Source organism: Macaca fascicularis, chromosome 12, assembly GCF_037993035.2.
Source record: "Macaca fascicularis isolate 582-1 chromosome 12, T2T-MFA8v1.1".
In the NCBI taxonomy this organism is placed as follows: Eukaryota; Metazoa; Chordata; class Mammalia; order Primates; family Cercopithecidae; genus Macaca; species Macaca fascicularis.
In genome coordinates this window covers 111,509,055-111,531,204 of record NC_088386.1, presented here as the reverse complement: position 1 = coordinate 111,531,204, position 22,150 = coordinate 111,509,055, and the positions used below count along the sequence as shown (strand labels likewise).

The following is a 22,150-nucleotide window of genomic DNA, read 5'->3' as shown; positions in this document are numbered from 1 at the left end:
ATGGAGAGGAAACAAATGGGCTAGTGAACACCGATCCTGCAAGCTGTTCATCTAAGAAATTATGTTGGGATCTATCAAGGCAGTAGGCGGACACAGAGAGCAGAGATGAGAGAAGCTGGGCACTAGACTGTCTGGGCTCAGCAAGGAGCTAGGAGAATCTGTTAAACCTGGGAAAGACTGAGTAAGTGAGAGCCCTTTGGGAGATTCACACTTTCCACAGGGACCTGTGAAAGACTCAGAATGGAAGAATACTCCTGAACCCCTCCACCATGCTTCTAAGCTAAGACAGAGAGTTGCATGTGCAACTCAAGAGTTCAAGGGGACCTCTACAAGCCTTGAGCCCTGGAGCAGACCAGCACTGCTATCACCGCCCCAGTAGAGGCCATATAGTTGTGGCACCTGGGAGCAATAAAATTGCTCCACCTCCTTCACCAGATGGGGCTTGGTGCCAGCTTCTGATTCAGTGGCCCTGCTATGGCCTGAACTTGGCCAGCAGCTGCAGTCTCCTGTTGTCCCAGAAAGCACCCAGATGGCAGGGTCGGCAACTCCACCCACCCCCACCACTGGTAACCAGGTGGGCAATTCCTCCTAGAGCTTCCAGATCAACAGTCTCACATCTGTCTGAACTTAGTTGGTGGACACAGCCTTCTGCTGTTCCAAGTAATACCTGGATGGCAGGATGGGAGACTCCGCTCAACCCCACCTCTCATGAGCAGGCAGGGTACATCTGCTAGAGCTTCCAGCCCAGCAGTTTTACTTATGTCTGAATTTGCCAAGGGGTGAGGCCTCCTGTTGTCCCAGAAACAAGCAGACAGCAAGGCAGGAAACTTCACTGACTCCTGCCTCTCATAGCCAGACTGGTCACACCCACTAGAGCTTTTAGTCCAGCAGTCCTGCTTCTACTTGAACTCTGCAGACAGGTGCAACCTCACATTTCCCACAGTAAGCACTCAAACAGCAAATTAGGGCCAATCTGGCAAGGATGCAACCTGTCTATCAATTGCGACCCCTGCCTGAGGGAACCCCATGGACCAGAAAACCCAACAAAAGAAATGCAGGCATGAAGAAAATAATTGGAAGGGTTCCTCCAAGATCCAGGAGCAGACTAGAACCAAATCCAGTCACTTGAACCTTATACCATAATCAAACCCCCAAATGTATCAAAGAAGATAAAGCAAAACAAAACAACAAACAAACAAAACAAACAAACAAAACAAACGGACAGGAACTTCAAAGATTGAAGGAACATCAGCTCACATAGATGTGAAAGAACCAGTTCAATAACTCTGGCAACCCAAAAAATCAGAGTGTCCTCTTACCTCCTTACAACCAAACAACCCCAGCAATGGCTCCTAATCAGGCTGAAATGGCTGAAATATCAGAAATAGAATTCAAAATATGGATAGGAATGAAGATCATTTACATTCAGAAGAAAGTTGAAACCCAATCCAAGGAATCTAAGGAATACAATAAAATGATACAGGAGATAAAAGATGAAATGACCATTTTAAAGAAGAACCAAACTGAAGTGATAGAGCTGAAAAACTCACTTCTAGAATTTCATAATAAAATCACAAATATTAACAGCAGAATAAACCAAGCTGAGGAAAGAATCTCAGAGCTGAAGATGAATTCTCTGAAAAAACTCAGGCAGACAAAAATAAAGAAAAATCAATAAAGAAGAATGAACAAAACCTCTTAGAAATATGGGTTTATGTAGATACCAAATTTATGACTCATAAGCCTCCCTGAAAGAGAGGGAGAGAAAGGAAGCAACTTGGAGAACATATTTGAAGATATCATTCACAAGAATTTACCCAATATTGCTAGAGAGGCCAACATTCAAATCCAGGAAATGCAGAGAATCCTTGTGAGATAATATACAAGATAACAATCCCCAAGACACAGGTATCAGATTATCTATGGTCAAAATGAAAGAAAAAAATGTTAAAGGCAGCTGGAAAGAAAGGTGCAGGGCACCTACAAAGAGAGCCCCACCGGGCTAACAGCAGACCATTTAGCAGAAACCCTACAAGCCAGAAGAGATTGGGGGCCTATTTTTGGCATTCTTAAAGAAAATAAATTTTCACCAAGAATTTCATTTTTAGCCAAACTAATCTTCATAAATAAAGAAGAAATAAGATCCTTTCCAGAAAAACAAATGCTAAGGGAATTTGTTACTACCAGGCCTGTCTTACAACAGGTCCTTGAGGGAGTGCTAAATATGGAAAGAAAAGACTGTTACCAACCAACACAAAAACACACTGAAGTACATAGACCATTGACGCTATAAAACAACCACACAATCAAGTTTGCATAATAACCAGTTAACTACAAAATGACAGTACCAAACCTGCACATATCAATATTAACCTTGAATGTAAATGGGTTAAATGCCACAATTAAAAGGCACAGAGGGGCAAGTTCGATAAAGAAACAAGACCCAACTATATGTTGTCTACAAGAGATCCATCTCACATGCAGTGCACTCATAGGCTCAAAGTAAAAGGATGGAGAAAAATCCACCAAGCAAATGGAAAACAGAACAAAGTAAGGATTGCTATTCTAATTTCAGACAAAACAGACTTTAAACCAACAACAATAAAAAGACAAAGAAGGACATTACATAATGGTAAGAGTTCAATTCAACAAGAAGATTTAACTATCTTAAAAATATGTACAAGGGCAGATCCAAGATGGCCGAATAGGAACAGCTCCAGGCTACAGCTCCCAGAGTGAGCGATGCAGAAGACAGGTGATTTCTGCATTTCCAACTGAGGTACTGGGTTCATCTCACTGGGGCTTGTTGAACAATGGGTGCAGGCCAGTGGGTGCAGCCCACCAAGCATGAGCCGAAGCAGGGCAAGGCATCACCTCACTCGGGAAGCACAAGGAGTCAGGGAATTCCCTTTCCTAGCCAAGGGAAGCTGTGACAGATGGTACCTGGAAAATCGGGTCACTCCCACCCTAATACTGTGCTTTTCCAACAATCTTAGCAAATGGCATACCAGAAGATCACATCCCGCACCTGGTTCAGAGGGTCCCACGCCCATGGAGCCTGGCTCATTGCTAGCACAGCAGTCTGAGATTGAGCTGCAAGGCAGCAACGAGGCTGAGGGAGGGGCACCTGCCATTGCTGAGGCTTGAGTAGGTAAACAAAGCAGCTGGGAAGCTCAAACTGGGTGGAGCCCACTGCAGCTCAAGGAGGCCTGCCTGCCTCTGTAGACTCCACCTCTGGGGGCAGGGCATAGCTGAACAAAAGGCAGCAGAAGCCTCTGCAGACTTAAATGTCCCTGTCTGACAGCTTTGAAGAGAGTAGTGGTTCTCCCAGCGTGGAGTTTGAGATCTGAAAATGGACAGACTGCCTCCTCAAGTGGGTCCTTGACCCCTGAGAAGCCTAACTGGGAGGCAAGCCCCAGCAGAGGCAGACTGACACCTCACACGGCCGGGTACCCCTCTGAGACGAAGCTTCCAGAGGAACAATCAGGCAGCAACATTTGCTGTTCAGGAATATTCGCTGTTTTGCAACCTCCGCTGCTGACATCCAGGCGAACAGGATTTGGAGTGGACTTCCAGCAAACTCCAACAGACCTGAAGCTGAGGGTCCTGACTGGTAGAAGGAAAAGTGACAAACAGAAAGGACATCCACACCAAAATCCCATCTGTATGTCAGCATCACCAAAGACCAAAGGTATATAAAACCACAAAGATGGGGAAAAACAGAGCAGAAAAGCTGAAAATTCTAAAAATCAGAGTGCCTCTCCCCCTCCAAAGGAATGCAGCTCCTCGCAGCAATGAAACAAAGCTGGATGGAGAATGACTTTGATGAGTTGAGAGAAGAAGGCTTCAGACGATCAAACTTCTCCAAGCTAAAGGAGGAAGTTTGAACCCATTGCAAAGAAGCTAAAAACCTTGAAAAAAGATTAGATGAATGGCTAACTAGAATAACCAGTGTAGAGAAGTCCTTAAATGACCTGATGGTGCTGAAAATCATGGCACGAGGATTATGTGATGAATGCACAAGCTTCAGTAGCCAGTTCAATCGACTAGAAGAAAGGGTATCAGTGATTGAAGATTAAATGAATGAAATGAAGCGGGAAGAAAAGTTTAGAGAAAAAAGAGGAAAAAGAAACAAACAAAGCCTCCAAAAAATATGGGACTATGTGAAAAGACCAAATCTACGTCTGATTGGTGTGCCTGAAACTGACAGGGAGAATGGAACCGAGTTGGAAAACACTCTGCAGGATATTATCCAAGAGAACTTCCCCAACCTAGCAAGGCAGGCCAACATTCAAATTCAGGAATTACAGAGAACGCCACAAAGATGCTCCTCGAGAAGAGCAACTCTAAGTCACATAATTCTCAGATTCACCAAAGATGAAATGAAGGAAAAAATGTTAAGGGCAGCCAGAGAGAAAGGTCGGGTTACCCACAAAGGGAAGCCCATCAGACTAACAGCAGATCTTGCGGCAGAAACTCTACAAGTCAGAAGAAAGTGGGGACCAATATTCAACATTCTTAAAGAAAAGAATTTTCAACCCAGAATTTTATATCCAGCCAAACTAAGCTTCATAACTGAAGTAGAAATAAAATCCTTTACAGACAAGCAAATGCTGAGAGATTTTGTTACCACCAGGCCTGCCCTACACGAGCTCCTGAAGGAAGCACTAAACATGGAAAGGAACAACTGGTACCAGCCACTGCAAAAACATGCCAAATTGTAAAGACCATCGGTGCTAGCAAGAAACTGCATCAACTAATGAGCAAAATAACCAGCTAACATCATAATGACAGGATCAAATTCACACATAACAATATTAACCTTAAATGTAAACTGGCTAAATGCTGCAATTAAAAGACACAGACTGGCAAATTGGATAAAGAGTCAACACCCATCAGTCTGCTGTATTCAGGAGACCCATCTCACATGCACAGACACACATAGGCTCAAAATAAAGGGATGGAGGAAGATCTAACAAGCAAATGGAAAACAAAAAAAAGGCAGAGGTTACAATCCTAGTCTCTGATAAAACAGATTTTAAACCAACAAAGATCAAAAGAGACAAAGAAGACCATTACAAAATGGTAAAGGGATCAATTCAACAAGAAGAGCTAACTATCCTAGATATATGTGCACCCAATACAGGAGCACCCAGATTCATAAAGCATGTCCTTAGAGACTTACAAAGAGACTTAGACTCCCACACAATAATAATGGGAGACTTTAACATCCCACTGTCAACATTAGACAGATCAATGAGACAGAAAGTTAAAAAGGATATCCAGGAATTGAACTCAGCTGTGCACCAAGCAGACCTAGTAGACATCTACAGAACTCTCCACCCCAAATCAACGGAATGTATATTCTTCTCAGCACCACATCACTCTTATTCCAAAATTGACCACATAGTTGGAAGCAAAGCACTCCTCAGCAAATGTAAAAGAACAGAAATTATAATAAAGTGTTTCTCAGACCACAGTGCAATCAAACTAGAATTCAGGATTAAGAAACTCAGTCAAAACCACTCAACTACATGGAAACTGAACAACCTGCTACTGAATGACATGAAGGTAGAAATAAAGATGTTCTTTGAAACCCATGAGAACAAAGATGCAACATACCAGAATCTCTGGGACACATTTAAAGCAGTGTGTAGAGGGAAATTTATAGCACTAAAATGCCCACAAGAGAAAGCAGGAAGGATCTAAAATCGACACCCTAACATCACAATTAAAAGAACTAGAGAAGCAACAGCAAACACATTCAAAACCTAGCAGAAGGCAACAAATAACTAAGATCAGAGCAGAACTGAAGCAGATAGAGACACAAAAAACCCTTCAAAAAAATCAATGAATCCAGGAGCTGGTTTTTTGAAAAGATCAACAAAATTGATAGACCACTAGCAAGACTAATAAAGAAGAAAAGAGAAAATACTCAAATAGATGCAATAAAAAATGATAAAGGGCATATCACCACCGATCCCACAGAAATACAAACTACCATCAGAGAATACTGTAAATACCTCTACACAAATAAACCAGAAAATCTAGAAGAAATGGTTAAATTCCTGGACACATACACCCTCCCAAGACTAAACCAGGAAGAAGTTGAATCCCTGAATAGACGAATAACAGGCTCTGAAATTGAGGCAAGAATTAGTAGCCTACCAACCAAAAAAAGTCCAGGACCAGATGGATTCACAGCCAAATTCTACCAGAGGTACAAGGAGGAGCTGGTACCATGCCTTCTGAAACTATTCCAATCAATAGAAAAAGAGGGAATCCTCCCTAACTCATTTTGTGAGGCCAGCATTATCCAGATACCAAAGCCTGGCAGAGACACAACAAAAAAAGAGAATTTTAGACCAATATCCCTGATGAACATCGATGTAAAAATCCTCAGTAAAATACTGGCAAACTGAATCCAGCAGCACATCAAAAGGCTTATCCACCAAGATCAAGTGGGCTTCATCCCTGGGATGCAAGGCTGATTCAACATACGCAAATCAATAAACATAATCCCGCATACAAACAGAACCAAAGACAAAAACCACATGATTATCTCAATAGGTACAGAAGAGGCCTTTGATAACATTCAACAGCCCTTCATGCTAAAAACTCAATAAATTAGGTATTGATGGGACTTATTTCAAAATAATAAGAGCTATTTATGACAAACCCACAGCCAATATCACACTGAATGGGCAAAAAGTGGAAGCATTCCCTTTGAAAACTGGCACAAGACAGGGATGACTTCTCTCACCATTCCTATTCAACATAGTGTTGGAAGTTCTGGCCAGGGCAATCAGGCAAGAGAAAGAAATGAAGGGTATTCAATTAGGAAAAGAGGAAGTCAAATTGTCCCTGTTTGCAGATGACATGATTGTATATTTAGAAAACCCCATCGTCTCAGCCCAAAATCTCCTTAAGCTGATAAGCAACTTCAGCAAAGTCTCAGGATACAAAATCAATGTGCAAAAATCACAAACATTCTTATACACCAATAACAGACAAACAGAGAGTCAAATCATGACTGAATTCCCATTCACAATTGCTTCAAAGAGAATAAAATACCTAGGAATCCAACTTACAAGGGATGTGAAGGATGTCTTCAAAGAGAACTACAAACCACTGCTCAATGAAATAAAAGAGGACACAAACAAATGGAAGAATATTCCATGCTCATGGATAGGAAGAATCAATATTGTGAAAATGGCCATACTGCCCAAGGTAATTTATAGATTCAATGCCATCCCCATCAAGCTACCAATGAGTTTCTTCACAGAATTGGAAAAAACTGCTTTAAATTTCATATGGAACCAAAAAAGAGCCCACATTGCCAAGACAATCCTAAGCCAAAAGAACAAAACTGGAGGCATCATGCTACCTGACTTCAAACTATACTACGAGGCCACAGTAACCAAAATAGCATGGTACTGGTACCAAAACAGAGATATAGACCAATGAAACAGAACAGAGCCCTCAGAAATAATACCACACATCTAGAACCATCTGATCTTTGACAAACCTGACAAAAACAAGAAATGGGGAAAGAATTCCCTATTTAATAAATGGTGCTGGGAAAACTGGCTAGCCATATGTAGAAAGCTGAAACTGGATTCCTTCCTTACACCTTATACAAAAATTAATTCAAGATGGATTAAAGACTTAAATGTTAGACCTAAAACCATAAAAACCCTAGAAGAAAACCTAGGCAATACCATTCAGGACATAGGCATGGACAAACACTTCATAACTAAAACACAAAAAGCAATGGCAACAAAAGCCAAAATTGACAAATGGGATCTAATTAAACTAAAGAGCTTCTGTACAGCAAAAGAAACTATCATCAGAGTGAACAGGCAACCTACAGAATGGGAGAAAATTTTTGCAATCTACTCATCTGACAAAGGACTAATATCCAGAATCTACGAAGAACTCAAACAAATTTACAAGAAAAAAATAAACAGCCCCATCAAAAAGTGGGCAAAGGATATGAACAGACACTTCTCAAAAGAAGACATTTATGCAGCCAACAGACACATGAAAAAATGCTCATTGTCAATGGCCATCAGAGAAATGCAAATCAAAACCAATGAGATACCACCTCACACCAATTAGAATGGTGATCATTAAAAAGTCAGGAAACAACAGGTGCTGGAGAGGATGTGGAGAAATAGGAACACTTTTACACTGTTGGTGGGACTGTAAAGTAGTTCAACCATTGTGGAAGACAGTGTGGTGATTCCTCAAGGATCTAGAACTGGAAATACTATTTGACCCAGCCATCCCATTACTAGGTATATACCCAAAAGATTATAAATCATGCTGCTGTAAAGACACATACACACATATGTTTATTGCGGCACTATTCACAATAGCAAAGACTTAGAACCAACCCAAATGTCCATCAATGATAGACTGGATTAAGAGAATGTGGCACATATACACCATGGAATACTATGCAGCCATAAAAAAGGATAAGTTCATGTCCTTTGTAGGGACATTGATGAAGCTGGAAACCATCATTTTCAGCAAACTATCGCAAGGACAAAAACCCAAACACTGCATGTTCTCACTCATAGGTGGGAATCAACAATGAGAACACTTGGACACAGGAATGAGAACATCACACACTGGGGCCTGTCTTGGGGTGGGGGGAGCGGGGAGGGATAGCATTAGGAGATATACCTAATATAAATGACAAGTTAATGGGTGCAGCACACCAACATGGCACATGCATACATATGTAACAAACCTGCAATTGTGAACATGTACCCTAGAACTTAAAGTATATTTATGTAAAAAAAAAAAAATGTACACCCAACACAGGAGCATCCAGATTCATAAAGAAAGTTCTTATACATATGCAAAAAGACTTAGACAGCCACACAATAACATGGGAGAAGACAATACCGCACTGATAGTCTTAGATCACTGAAGCAGAAAACTAACAAAGGTATTTGGGACCTGAACTCTGCCTTTGACCAAATGGGCCTAACGGACATCTACAGAACTCTCCACTCAAAAACAACAGAATATACATTCTCATCTGCACATATCACGTAATGTAAAATCAATCATACAATCAGCCATAAAAATTCTCAGCAAATTCAGAAAAACTGTAATCATATCAAACGCATTCTTGGACCACAGCACGGTAAAAATAGAAATCAAAACTAAGAAATTCACTCAAAACCATCCAATTACATGGAAATTAAACAACCTGGTCCTGAACGACATTTGGGTAAACAATGAAATTAAGGCAGAAATCAAGAAATTATTTGGAACTAATGAGAACAAGCAAACAACATACCAGAATCTCTGGGACACAGCTAAAGCAGTGTTAAGCAGGAAGTTTATAGTGCTAAACACCCACATATAAAAGTTAGAAAGATCTCAAATTAACAACCTAATATCATCCCCAGCAGAACTAGAGAAACAAGAGCAAAACAACCCCAAAGCTAGCAGAAGACAAGAAATAACAAAAATCACAGCTGAACTGAAGGAAACTGGGACACACACAGAAAACATATAAAAAATCAAGGAATCAAACAATTGGTTTTTTGAAAGAATAAATAGGATTGATAGACCATTAGCTAGACTAGTAAAGAAAAGAGGGAGATAATCCAAATAAACACAATTAGAAAGACAAAGAGCACTTTACCATCAACCCCATAGGAATACGAAAAACCCTCAGAGACTACTACAAACGCCTCTGTGCACACAAACTAGAAAATCTAGAAGAAATTGAAAAATTCCTGGAAACATACAACCTCCCAAGACTAAACCAGGAAGAAATTGAATCACTGAACAGATCAATCACAAGTTCTGAAGTTGAATCAGTAATAAAAATCTTACCAACCAGAAAAAGGAATTCACAGCTGAATTCTACTAGATGTATAAAGAAGAGTTGGTACCATTCCTACTAAGACTTTTCCAAAAAATTGAAGAGGAAGGACTCCTTTCCAACTATGAGGCCAGCATCATCATGATACCAAAACCTGCCAGAGATAACAACAACAACAACAACAATCTTCAGGCCAATATCTTTGATGAACATAGATGCAAAAGTCCTCGACAAATACTAACAAGTTGAATCTAGCAACACATCAAAAAGCTAACCCACCATGATCAAGTAGGCTTTATCCCTGAGATACAAGCTTGGTTCAACATAGGCAAATCAATAAATATGATTCACCACATAAACAGAACTGAAAACAAAAACCACATGATCATGACCATGATTCAGAAAAGACTTTCAACAAAATTTAACATCACTTCATGTTAAAAACCCTCAACAAACTAGGCATTGAAGGCATCTTATTCCAAAATAATAAGAGCCGTCTATGACAAACCCACAGGCAACATCATACTGGGCCTGTGATGTTGGCCCAGTGTGAATGGCAAATACTGGAAACACTCTCCTTGAGAACCAGAACAAGACAAGGATGCTCATTCTCACCACTCCTATTCAACATAGTACTGTAAGTCCTAGACAAAGCAAGCAGGCAAGAGAAAGAAAGAAAACACATCCAAACAAGAAGAGAGGAAGACAAACTATCTTTGTTTGCATATAATATGATTCTATAGCTAGAAAATTTCATAGTCTCTTCCCTAAAGCTCCCAGGTCTGATTAAAAAAAAAAAAAAAAAAACTTCAGCAAAATTTCAGAACACAAAATCAATGTATACAAATCAGTAGCATTTCTATACACAAACAACATCCAAGCTGAGAGCCAAATCAAGAATGCTATCCCGTTCACAATAGTCACAAAAAGAATAAAATACCTAAGAATACAGCTAAGCAGGGAAGTGAAAAATCTCTACAGTGAGAATTATAAAACATTGTTCCAAGAAATCAGAAATGACACAAACAAATGGGAATACACTCCATGTTCACAGATAGGAAGAATCAATCATGTTAAAATGGCCACGTTCCCCAAAGCAATTTACAGATTCAATGCTATTCCTATCAAACTATCAGTGACATTCTTCACAGAATTAGAAAAAACTATTTTAAAATTCATATAGAGAACCAAAAAGAGCTTGAAAAGCCAAGGTAATTCTAAGCAAAAAGAACGAAGCTGGAGGCATCAAGTTACCCAACTTTAAACTATGCTACAGAGCTATAGTAATCGAAACAGCATAGTACTGGTAGAAATATAGACACATAGACCAATGAAACAGAATAGAAATCCCAGAAATAAAGTCACACACCTACAACCAACTGATCTTTGACAAAGTTGACACAAACAAGCAATGGGGAAAGGACTCCCTAGTCAATAAATGGTGCTGTGGTAACTGGCTAGCCATATGCAGAAGATGGAAACTGGATCCCTTCTTTATACCATATATAATAATCAATTCAAAGTGGATTAAAGACTTAAATGTAAAACCTAAAACTATAAAACCCTGGAAGATAACCTAGGAAATACCATTCAGGACATAGGCCCTGACAAAGATTTCATAACAAAGACACTGAAAGCAATTGCAACAAAAACAAATACTGATGAATGGAAAGTAATTAAACTAAGAGCTCCTGCACAGCAAAAGAAACTATCAGCAGAGTAAACAGACAACGTATAGAATGGGAGAAAATATTTGCAATCTGCATCTGATAAAGGTCTAATATCCAGTATCTATAAGGAACTTAAAGAAATTAATTAGCAAAAAACAAACAACCCCATTAAAAAGTGGGCAAAGGATATGAATAAACACTTTTCAAAAGAAAACATACATGTGGACAAAAAGCTTATGAAAAAATGCCTCAATATCAATGATCATTAGAGAAATGTAAATCAACACCACAATGAGATACCATCTCATACCAGTGAAAATGGCCATTATTAAAAAGCCAAAAATAACTCTGCAAGATTGTAGAGTAAAGGGAATGCTTGTGCACTGCTGGTGAGAATGTAAATTAGTTCACCCATTGTGGAAAGCAGTGTAGTGATTTCTCAAAGAACTAATAACAGAAGTATTATTTGACCCAGCAATCCTATTATTGGGTATATAACCAAATGAATAGAAATTATTCTACCATAAAGACACACGCATGCATATGTTCATCACAGCACTTTTTGCAATAGCAAAGTCATGGAATAAACTCCCATCAACAGTAGACTGGATAAATAAAATGTGATAAAGGTTGGTGCAAAAGTAATTTTGATTGTTGCCATTTGACAGTAATAGCAGAAACTGCATTTACTTTTGCATCAACCTAATACATATACTCCACAGAATACTACACAGCCATAAAAAAGAACAAGATTATATCCTTTGCAGCAACGTGTATGGAGCTGGAGTCCGTAATTCTAAGCAAACTAATGCAGAAACAGAAAACCAAATACTGCATGTTCTCACTTATAAATGAGAGCTAAACACTGAGTACACATGGACACAAAGAAGAGAACAACAGAGACCAAGGCTTATTTGAGGGTGGCGGGTGGGAGGAGAGAGAGGATTCAAAAACTACCTATTAGGTACTATGCTTATTACCTGGCTGATGAAATAATCTGTACACCAAACCCTCAAGACATGCAATTAACCTAAATAACAAACCTGTTCATATACTCCAGAACCTAAAATAAAACAAAATCTTCCATTCACTGAAATAAAACAGCGCATTTTAATTGTTTAAAAAAAATATATATATATATATATATGGCCTATCTCAAATAAATTCAAGCACAGAATGATTGAATAGTTTTGACAAGAGTAAGCAAAGCCACCATGGGAATTACAGAATACATTTTTGCTGAAAATAGCTAATTGCTTCTCACTGGAGAAGGTGTTAACGACATTACCAGCATTCTGATGTTGTGCACAACCATCATCTTCTAATCTACAAGGCAAGAGTCTGCTCTGGGAGGTATGCTTAGAACAGAATTCAAGGGACATCTAAGAGCACCTCCTTGGAGCCTCAGACCAGCCTCTCTAGAGGTTTTAAACATCTTAAATTACATAAGAAATTAGAATCAGGAAAGTGAATGAATTAAAAGGGGGAATTGGAATTCCTCTGGAAGATTAATTTGAGACTCTTTCTTGACTACGTTTTGTCAAACTCTTAGTTTAAGAAATAACTATTCTTTACATTTATCCTTAGGCACTATCAAAGAGCATACTGGGAGAAGACTTTTAAATTAAAAAGTAATTTTTATATTTTTCTCCCGACAGAATTATTCCATACTGCGTGCCTGTTAAATATTTTTAGAAATTTTAAATACTAGATATGATTCTTCTTTTTGTACTTAAATCAGGGAAGTATTCTGGTCCAAATAAAGACTCACAACTTATTTTTCTTTTTGTATTATAAAATCACATATACAGATTAACAAAATAAGAAAATAATACTTTCTAATCACACCACCAACAATAGCCACTGTTAATATTTTGATATAGCTTTTTTCTTTTTTCTACATGGCCATATGTGTATCTATCTATCTATCTAAGTATCTATCTATCTACAAATTCAGAAAAATTATAGAACATGCTCTTTGTTTAATTAACTTTCTATTTTATATTAGTTTAAGATTTATACTTAAAACTTAAATTTTTTAAGTTGTAAAGATAGTGGAGACTTCCCATATAGACCACATTGTTATAGTATACGTTATTACTAACTGAAGTCAATGCTTTATTCATATTTCTTTACTTTTCACCCTATATTCCTTTTCTGTTCGAGAATCCCATCCCGCTACCACATTACATTGAATAATTGTGTGTCTTTAGGCTGCTTAGATTACAACAGTTTCTCAGACTTCCTTGTTGTTGATGACTTTGACAATTTTGAATAATAATGGTTGGTTGTTTTGTAGAATGTGCCTCATTTGGGATGTTTGTTTTTTTCTCACGATTATGCTGGGGTTATGAATAGTGGGGAGGAGAACCCCAGAAATGCCATTATCATCCCAACATATCAAGGATACGTACTATCAGCATGACTTATTACTGTAGATGTCAACCTCGATCATCTGGCTGAGGTAGCTTGTCAGTTCTCTCCACAATGAAGTTACCCTTTTCATACTGTGCTTTTTGGAAGAAAGTCACTGCATGGAGCCCACTGTTAAGAAATAGGAGTTACGTTCTACTCCTTAAAGTGGGGGAGTATCTACATAAATTATTTGGACTTCTTCTTGATAGATAATTTATCTATTTTTATTCTCTCTCACTTATATATTTAATCACTTATTTGTAACAATGTTAACTCATATTTATTCAATATGGTGGGTTATAATCCAACATTGTTATTTATCTATTTGTTCAAATTGTCCCAGGTTTGTCCATTGGGAGCTCTTCAGTTGGCTGCTATATCCCTTTCACATGCTCCATTGTTGTGGGTTTTCTTTAGCAAGTTTTGCTTTCTGGCACTTACAAGATGTTTTGGACTTATATTCTCTCTGCCTGACCTGAAATCAGCCATTTCTCCGAGGAGCTCTGGATTCTTTTATTGGAGAATGGTATTAGAAACCAATATCTGGGCACTGAGTGGGCTCATTGGTACTTGAATTTGTTGCTTTGAGACGCTCTCAGCTAACAGAGCAAGAAAACATGTATATGGTGTACACTAACTGGTGTATGCAAACGTGTCTATGATTATTTCTTCCTATATATTCATTTGTATCTATATTAAACTAAATATGAGTTCATGCTGATATCTCCAACTCTTATCCAGTACATGAATCATTCTAGACTTATTTTCTTGGTTCTCTGTAAACTCCTACTCCATTAGTGAGAAACCTAGTTTCCACCATCTGCCATTTATTTACTTAATTGTTCAATTCTAGTATGCATGTATGGTGGTTTCAGAATTGTTAACTCCTACTCTCATGGGAAATAATTTTACCAATTAGAGTACAGTGCTTATGTACAGCTTTACTTTCTACTCATTCCAAAAAGTTATTTAGATTGGCACTTTTACCCCCACTCTCTTCAGTGAGGTCATTTTATACATTTCTAATGGAAATTCCTTTGTGATAGTCTGCATTCCATCCTGGGATCCTCTGGTCTCCTAAATGACTTTTGAAAATTCACATGCTTTAAGTTTCACTCTTTGTGCTATCAAGTTCTATAGATTTTGACAAACGCAGTGTTAGGTATCTACCATTGCAATATGGTATGCAGAAGAGTTTCACCACCCAAAAAATAACTTCCCATGCTTCACCTATTCGACCATCTCTCTTCTAAACCCCTGGCAACCATAGATCTGTTTGACGTCTCTGTAGGTTTTTTTTGTTTGTATTTGTTTTTCCCCAGAATGTCATAAAAATTGGATCATATAGTATGCAAACTTTTCAGATTGGCTTATTTCACTTTTAAATATGCATTTAAGATTTATCCATATTTTTGCATGACTTGATAGCTCATTCCTTTTTATTGTTAAATATTATTCCATTATATGTATGTGTCACAATTTATTGATCCATTCACCTATTAAAAAGCATATTAGCTGCTTCTAGAAAATTATAAATAAAGCTGCCACAAATATTTTTGGATGTGGATTTTTCATGTGCATGCACATATTGTGCACAAGCACATATATCTTCAGATCAATTGGGTAAATAATTGAGAGCCTAACTGTTGGATCATATAGTAAGACTGTTTTGCTTTACTGCTAAGCTGTCTTCTAAAGTGCCTATATCATTTTGCACTCCCACCAGCAATGAATGAGAGTTCCTGTTGCTTAGCTTCCTTGCCAGCAATTTGTATTATCGGTGCTTTGGATTTTAGCTATTCGAATAGATGTGTACTGGCATCACATTGTTGTATTAATTTGCATCTCACTAGTCACAAATGATGTTAAGTATCTTGTCATATGTTTATTTTCCATCAGTATTTTTTTTTGTGATGTATCTGTTTAAATCTTTTGCTCATTTTAAAATTGGATTTTAGTTTCTTAAGGAGTTTTAAGACTTTTTTTGTATTTTGGATACAAGTTCTTTATCCAATATATGATTTACCATATTTTGTCTTTTTACCCTCTTTGTAGTGTCTTTCATGGCATGACTCTCAATTTGCCTGTTTTTTTTTCTGAGGAATGTTATTACATTTTTTCATATTATTCTATAAAATCACTTTTTAAGGACTGCAAATTGTTCTATTATAGGACTGTACCATACAATATGTTACTGTTGGACAAATATTTATATGGCTTCCTGTTTTTCCTTTCAGGAAGAAAACAAAACAGTGATGGACATACTTGTAACTAAATATTCTCTTAAGTATTCACTGAAAATAAAATTCTTTAAGTGAAAATTCTGTATCCAAAGGTATCACCTTTTAAAGACTTTTGCTAGGACAAATTCTCTGTTTCCTTGATCTGCCATGCTTATGAATTATTCCATTCCCTCTTTAGGTCAGAGTCAGAGGTAGGCCACAAGTGCATTTTGAAGTATCAGATGCTTTGATACCTTACTGTGTTAAACACACATAAAGCTGAGACATCAGAAGTATTCGGCCTCAAGTGAAAGCTGGATTCTAACCTTTATAAGAGTGACACCTCCCCATTTGTTTCAGTTTGCACTCTAAACCTTAATTTAGGCCTCATGTCTTCTAGAAAACCTGTATACCAATCCTACACACAGTGAAGGTGTGTAATGAGGCAAGCTGGATGCTGTATGTCCAGTTACTCAGATTGCAGAGTTATCTAGGGTTCTGGGGAAACTGGTAGCGGCCCCCTGGTGCCACCATTGCCTTCCTTCCTGTCTCAACCTGGGTTAATGTCCCTCCACTGCATTCCTGTGCCATTTGATCTTGGACTTATTTTTTTTTTAACTTTTTTTTTTTTTTTTTATTATACTTCAAGTTCTGAGGTACATGTGCACAACGTGCAGGTTTGTTACATAGGTATACATGTGCCATGTTGGTGTGCTGCACCCATCAACTGTCATTTACATTAGGTATTTCTCCTAATGCTATCCCTCCCCCAGCCCTTTTTAATGTTTCTGCCTCTATGAGATTTTGAATATCTTAAACTGAGCTACCTAAAAATGTCATTTTTAAAAAATTTTAAATAGATAATCAATGAAAACAAATGTTTTTGAAAATTCTACCACATTGCCTGTTCCAAAACAGGGTTGGGCATCTCTCTCCTGGAGTAAAAGAATCACCCAGGTTTCCTCTCTGTTTCTATGCACCCAGTGTAGTCTGTAAATTCCTACCCAGACCAAGCAATGGAGAGAGTGAGCGGTAGCAGGCACTGGACTCACTGGACTAGTGCTTACTTTAGCCTTGTAGACTTGGGTTTGTGCTGCCAGATGCTGCTGCTAACCTTTGGCTTACAGTAGTTTTGACGAATATGGAGGCTGTTAGTCAAAGCAACTCTGTCTCCCTAAGAATGTGTTGCGATACATTTAATTCAGAGCTACATCAGTTGCAACAGATCTTGTGCTTTAACAAGTACCTTGGATCTTTGAGAGAATAAACTAGTCATGGCTTTACAGGCCTTTTAGGGAAAGCTACTGCTGCGCTCCATGCTCTTTGGTTCTTGGGAATGCACAGCAGTACTGGATGCCAAGAATATAAACAGCCAGAACAATATGTTCAGTATTTAGGAAATACAGCTGGATCTAGCAAATGTATATGACAGATTGACTCTGTGGCCAGAGAAATTTCCTCTGCACATTTTACCCACTTAAGTAACGTTAAACTGAAAGTCCTAGCATGACGTGATTTTGAATATATGCTAATTAAAGGGCATGTCTATTCACTTTATTTGTGTCTCCTGTGTCTTTCTCTAGAGTTATTTTAAGGCAGAGTATCACATCGCATCAAAACAGCTCCGTCTCCTGCCACTCCACGTGCAATGCCATGAACTTAAATAAATTGCTGGTAAGAGGACGCAAATGCTGTGACCAGGCAAGTAAGTGTTGTCAAAGTGTTATAAAACTACCCTGAACTTTTGGATCCAGAGTACTTTCCTTCCTTTCCCTTCCCTCGTCCTCTCTTTTCTTTGAGTATAAGTGGTCACAGGAACACACTTCCAAAGCTTGAACTTAGAACTTTCATCTGGGAAGTTTGTTTGGACAGCATTCAAACATAAGTGATAAAAATATACAAAGGCTGGTCAGGCACAGTGGCTCACGCCTGTAATCCCAGCACTTTGGGAGGCCAGGGCAGGCAGATCATGAGGTCAGGAGTTTGAGATCAGCCTCGCCAATATGGTGAAACCCCGTCTCTGCTAAAAATACAAAAAATTAGTGGGGCATGGTGGCAGGCACCTGCAGTCCCAGCTACTTGGGAGGCTGAGGCAGGAGAATCACTTGAACCTGGGAGGCGAAGGTTGCAGTGAGCTGAGATCACACCACTGCACTTCAGCCTGGGTGACAGAGCAAGACTCCATCTCCAAAAACAAACAAACAAACAAACAAAAAGCAAAAAAAGAATACACAAAGGCTATTTATGAATTTTTTAAATTTGAATTCAAGGGAAGTATTGTAGCTACTCTTAAAAGTTTTCACTTAAGAAAATGTTCTCATCTTCATTTTCCCTCATTCATCCTGAGGCCTTCATCCCTCCCATAGCAAGAGAATATAAAAGAAGTGGGACAGAAAGAGTGAAGAGGGCATCCTAACAAAGATTGTTTTCCATTTTCCTCCGTATCTGGCAGCCTCTGTTACTACTGGGAGAGAGAGGAAGCGAATCAAAAGTGGAATGAATTTGTGCTGTTTTTAGAGCCTGCTCTTTCCCACACCCTTTATATACCTCACCTTACTTAATTCCATGACGACATAGTGAAGTCTATATTTTTATTCCGCTATTACAGGCACGTATATTAAAGGGCTCAGAGAGTCAGTAGCTTGCTCAGAGTCACAGAGCTATAGCTCGGATTGGAGCCCAGAGCTGTGTGATTGTACAGAGCCTATTACGTGGTCCCTACTTACATTATGCTGAGTCCTTTTGCCTGCAATTAGGTTGAACGGCTGTCAAGTCAGCTGAAAACTGTGGTTATGGCTATAGGCCATAATCACAGGCAAGCAATAAGGAGGCAGCATCTTTTGGGAGTGAATTTGCAAAATCCTATGAAGTCATGGCAACTGTGGCCCTGAAGACAAGGCCCAGGTAGTACTCAGGCAGATTCAGAGAGAGCTGATGGAGAATAGGTGTGAGTCTCCTACCTGGCCATTATTGTTTGGGTAGAACTTCCCTTCTCCCTTCTTCTGAAAACAAAAAACAAACAAACAAAAAAACTTGAACTCCACTCAGGTTTTTTCTATTGCAGCTGCTGCAAACCAATGGGCTTTGGGGAACTGTGCTTCCCTTCAGAAAGGAAAGAGTATTTGAGGATGAAAAGGAAGGTAAGAAAGAGGGATTTAGGTGCAAGGAAATTTACATCATCTTTAGATGAAGGAGGGCTTGAAGGAAACATCCCAGCATGTAAAAGAAAAATGATAAATTAAGACTAATTTTTTAAAAAGTATCTATGTACATTTTTTCACAAGCATTGCTAAATCCCGTGTTTTAAAAATTAATTTTTCCCTCATATTAGCAATGGCACAATAGTCACTATCACTGGAATGACACTGTATCATGCAAGGGGGTGGCAGAGGAAAGCACAGGCAGTGATGGATATACAGATCAACGTAATGTGATGTGGCATCCCTTCTCAACTGCAAATACAATTACCTTCAGGGTGACAGAACAGCCAAACTGCTTCAGTAAATTACTAGGATATTGCCTTGCTGCTCTAAATCCTGAGTCTGTTTTCTGGGTTTCTATATGTTTGTGGAGAAATGAATTTCCAGTTAAATCTTTGTTATTCTCTCCCTAGAGCCAAAAATTGTGGGTGGGGCAAAGACTTATATTCAAAACAAATTTTACTCCTCGATGCTATCGCTATCTTTCTTCCAAGGTCTCTTTGTCAAAGTACCATTAATCTATGCAGGCCACTGCATTGATCCTACATTATCGATTCATTAACCACCATTTATGGAATACCTCCAATGCATCAGTCACTGTGCTAGACATTAGGGATATAGAGACAAACAACACACTCCATGCCCTCCAGGAGCCCATGTTTAGTAGAGAAGAAGGACAACTGAACAAATAGTCACTATATAAAAGTTCAATGGTCAAGGGTTATACAAGGTATGATAAGCACATCTGGTATGTATGAGTATCTTCCAGACGGGGAAAATTTCTTACATTTTCTGTTGCAAAACAAATTTCCCCTGTTTTTTAAAAAAAATAAGTTGGCACCATTCAAATCGTCAATCCAAAATTAACTGGTCTCTAAGTTATTGATGCCCTGCAGCTAGAAAGTCTTTAATTTTATTACTGAAATCTACTGCAACATAGCCAAGTCTAATATAATACAACCCAAAGGGGAAATATCACATTTATCTAGATATGCAATTGAAAAAATTCTGTATACTTAGAAACTATGATATTTTCACTGCATAACAATTTGGGGAAATCACATCAGGCCACATATTTAGAAGGTATCCCATGGCAACCATGAGAAGTTGCTTTGGTCTCACATAGCTGAACATAAAAATGACTCCTTGCTTATCAGATGCCTGGAAGAAGAAGGGGCAGCAAAAGTTATATCTCCTTTGGATTATTAAATTAAGCTCCTCTCTGGGCCTCCATGAGCTCTTGTGAAGCAAGAAAATGCATGTCCTACTCTTGGTCCCATGGATGTAGTAGATGTTCTTCATGCTTGATTTTTTTCTTTTTTATGGCATGTGTCTTGCTCATACTTAGGGGCTTGTGGTTCAGTGGAGACCACACTGGACTGGACTGAACAGACAACTGAAGAGCTCTCTCTACCTTTCAGCATCTCTGTCTGCCTTTCTGACTACCTAAAAAGTACTACAACCTCTGACTCTGTTTCTAAGGTGGATTTTTCCTACTCATGCTTCCTAGCGACTTGGTGAGGATTTGTTGAATCATGGGACATTTCAGCTTGCCAAGGTAAGGCTTCATTGTGGCTTTGTGTGGCCCTTCTGGGATCACTGATGTGCCTGGGCCAGGTTCCTTTGTATTTGAAGGAGGGAGGAGTTGGTTTGGAGGCACAGTCTAAGAGGAGAGAAGAAGTGGAGGGTGAAGATGAGGGCACAGCAACTGGTCTCTTTATGGCATCTCATACAGAGTTGGCACCTTGGCAATTAGGATATTGGGGACCAAAAACTGATGCACCACTTTAACGATTCTTTGTAAATGTAGGGCAGGTTGGAGGTCAGAAACACAGGCAGGACTTCCAAAGGCTGTGGGCACTGTTCCTGTGAGGCTCAAGTGACAAGGTGGGAGACAGGATTGGGTGGAGGGCACAGGTCTTCCATGTTGAAGAACCCTCTAACATCCTGAAGACTGCCTACCTTAAGACCAACCCAGCAATGCTGGGTGCTTTCTTGGTAGACTGCTTGGAGAGGCAGCCGTGAGGAGTCTTTGTGGTCCATGGACAACTGGGGACTGGAACATGGGAAAGTTGGGTGGTTACAACTGTAATTATTAGACCAATCTGTGGCCCACATGATACCCACCTGAAAGAATTCTTGCCCACCTCTGTGCTTCCTACCTCAGATGTGGCACCCAGAATGGCACCAAACACGCCTAGTGAGGTTTGGAACAAAAGTAAGCTAGCTTCTCTGCTATGTTTTCAGTAGCCTTCCTGATAACACCCAGCATTTTTTGAGCTTCTTTAGCTTCAGCACATGTTTCCACCAGTGTCCCCTAACAGAGAGGATGACTATGTCACTAAAGAAGTGGAGCAGCTGAAAATAGAGTCAGCTCTTGGCCCCTGTAGAGACTGTGAGATTCTGTGCACACCGTGACAGTCGGGGCTTCTGAGCACTGTGCTGTTCAGCTCTATTGCACAACCTGCCACACCCCGTTACTGTAAATGGAACACCGGCTGTGAGTTGGTCAAGGCCTTGCTATGACAAGGCCACTTGCATGGGACTCTAAATTAAAAAAAAAAAAAATAGGTCTCTCTTATTGACTGAAAAACTGGTTCTCTTTTTCATATTTCTCACTGTCTGGAGCTGAATTATTAACAGGCAAAAATTAGGTGGGGCTTCATTGATATTCTCATGAGCTTTTACAACAAGATCGGAAAGTGTGCCTCGGTGAATTGCCTTTTGTTAGCAGTGTGGAGATGCAGGCAAAAATGAGCAGCGTGGTTTGTGTTTGCAGCCGCCCCTCCCCTC

The 22,150-nt window shown here is 39.2% G+C and overlaps 1 long non-coding RNA gene across 2 annotated transcripts in view; it reads left to right on the top strand.

The window, feature by feature from the left end:
• Window positions 1-22,150, top strand: part of LOC123567947 (uncharacterized) — a 229,321-nt gene that overhangs the window by 196,846 nt on the left and 10,325 nt on the right. The window contains exons 3-4 of one of the 2 annotated variants that reach the window (XR_012421455.1): window positions 17,741-17,862; window positions 19,222-19,297. This is a non-coding gene — a long non-coding RNA (uncharacterized lncRNA). The remainder of the gene's footprint in view (window positions 1-17,740; window positions 17,863-19,221; window positions 19,298-22,150) is intronic. The other variant, XR_010580081.2, reaches the window with a different exon arrangement.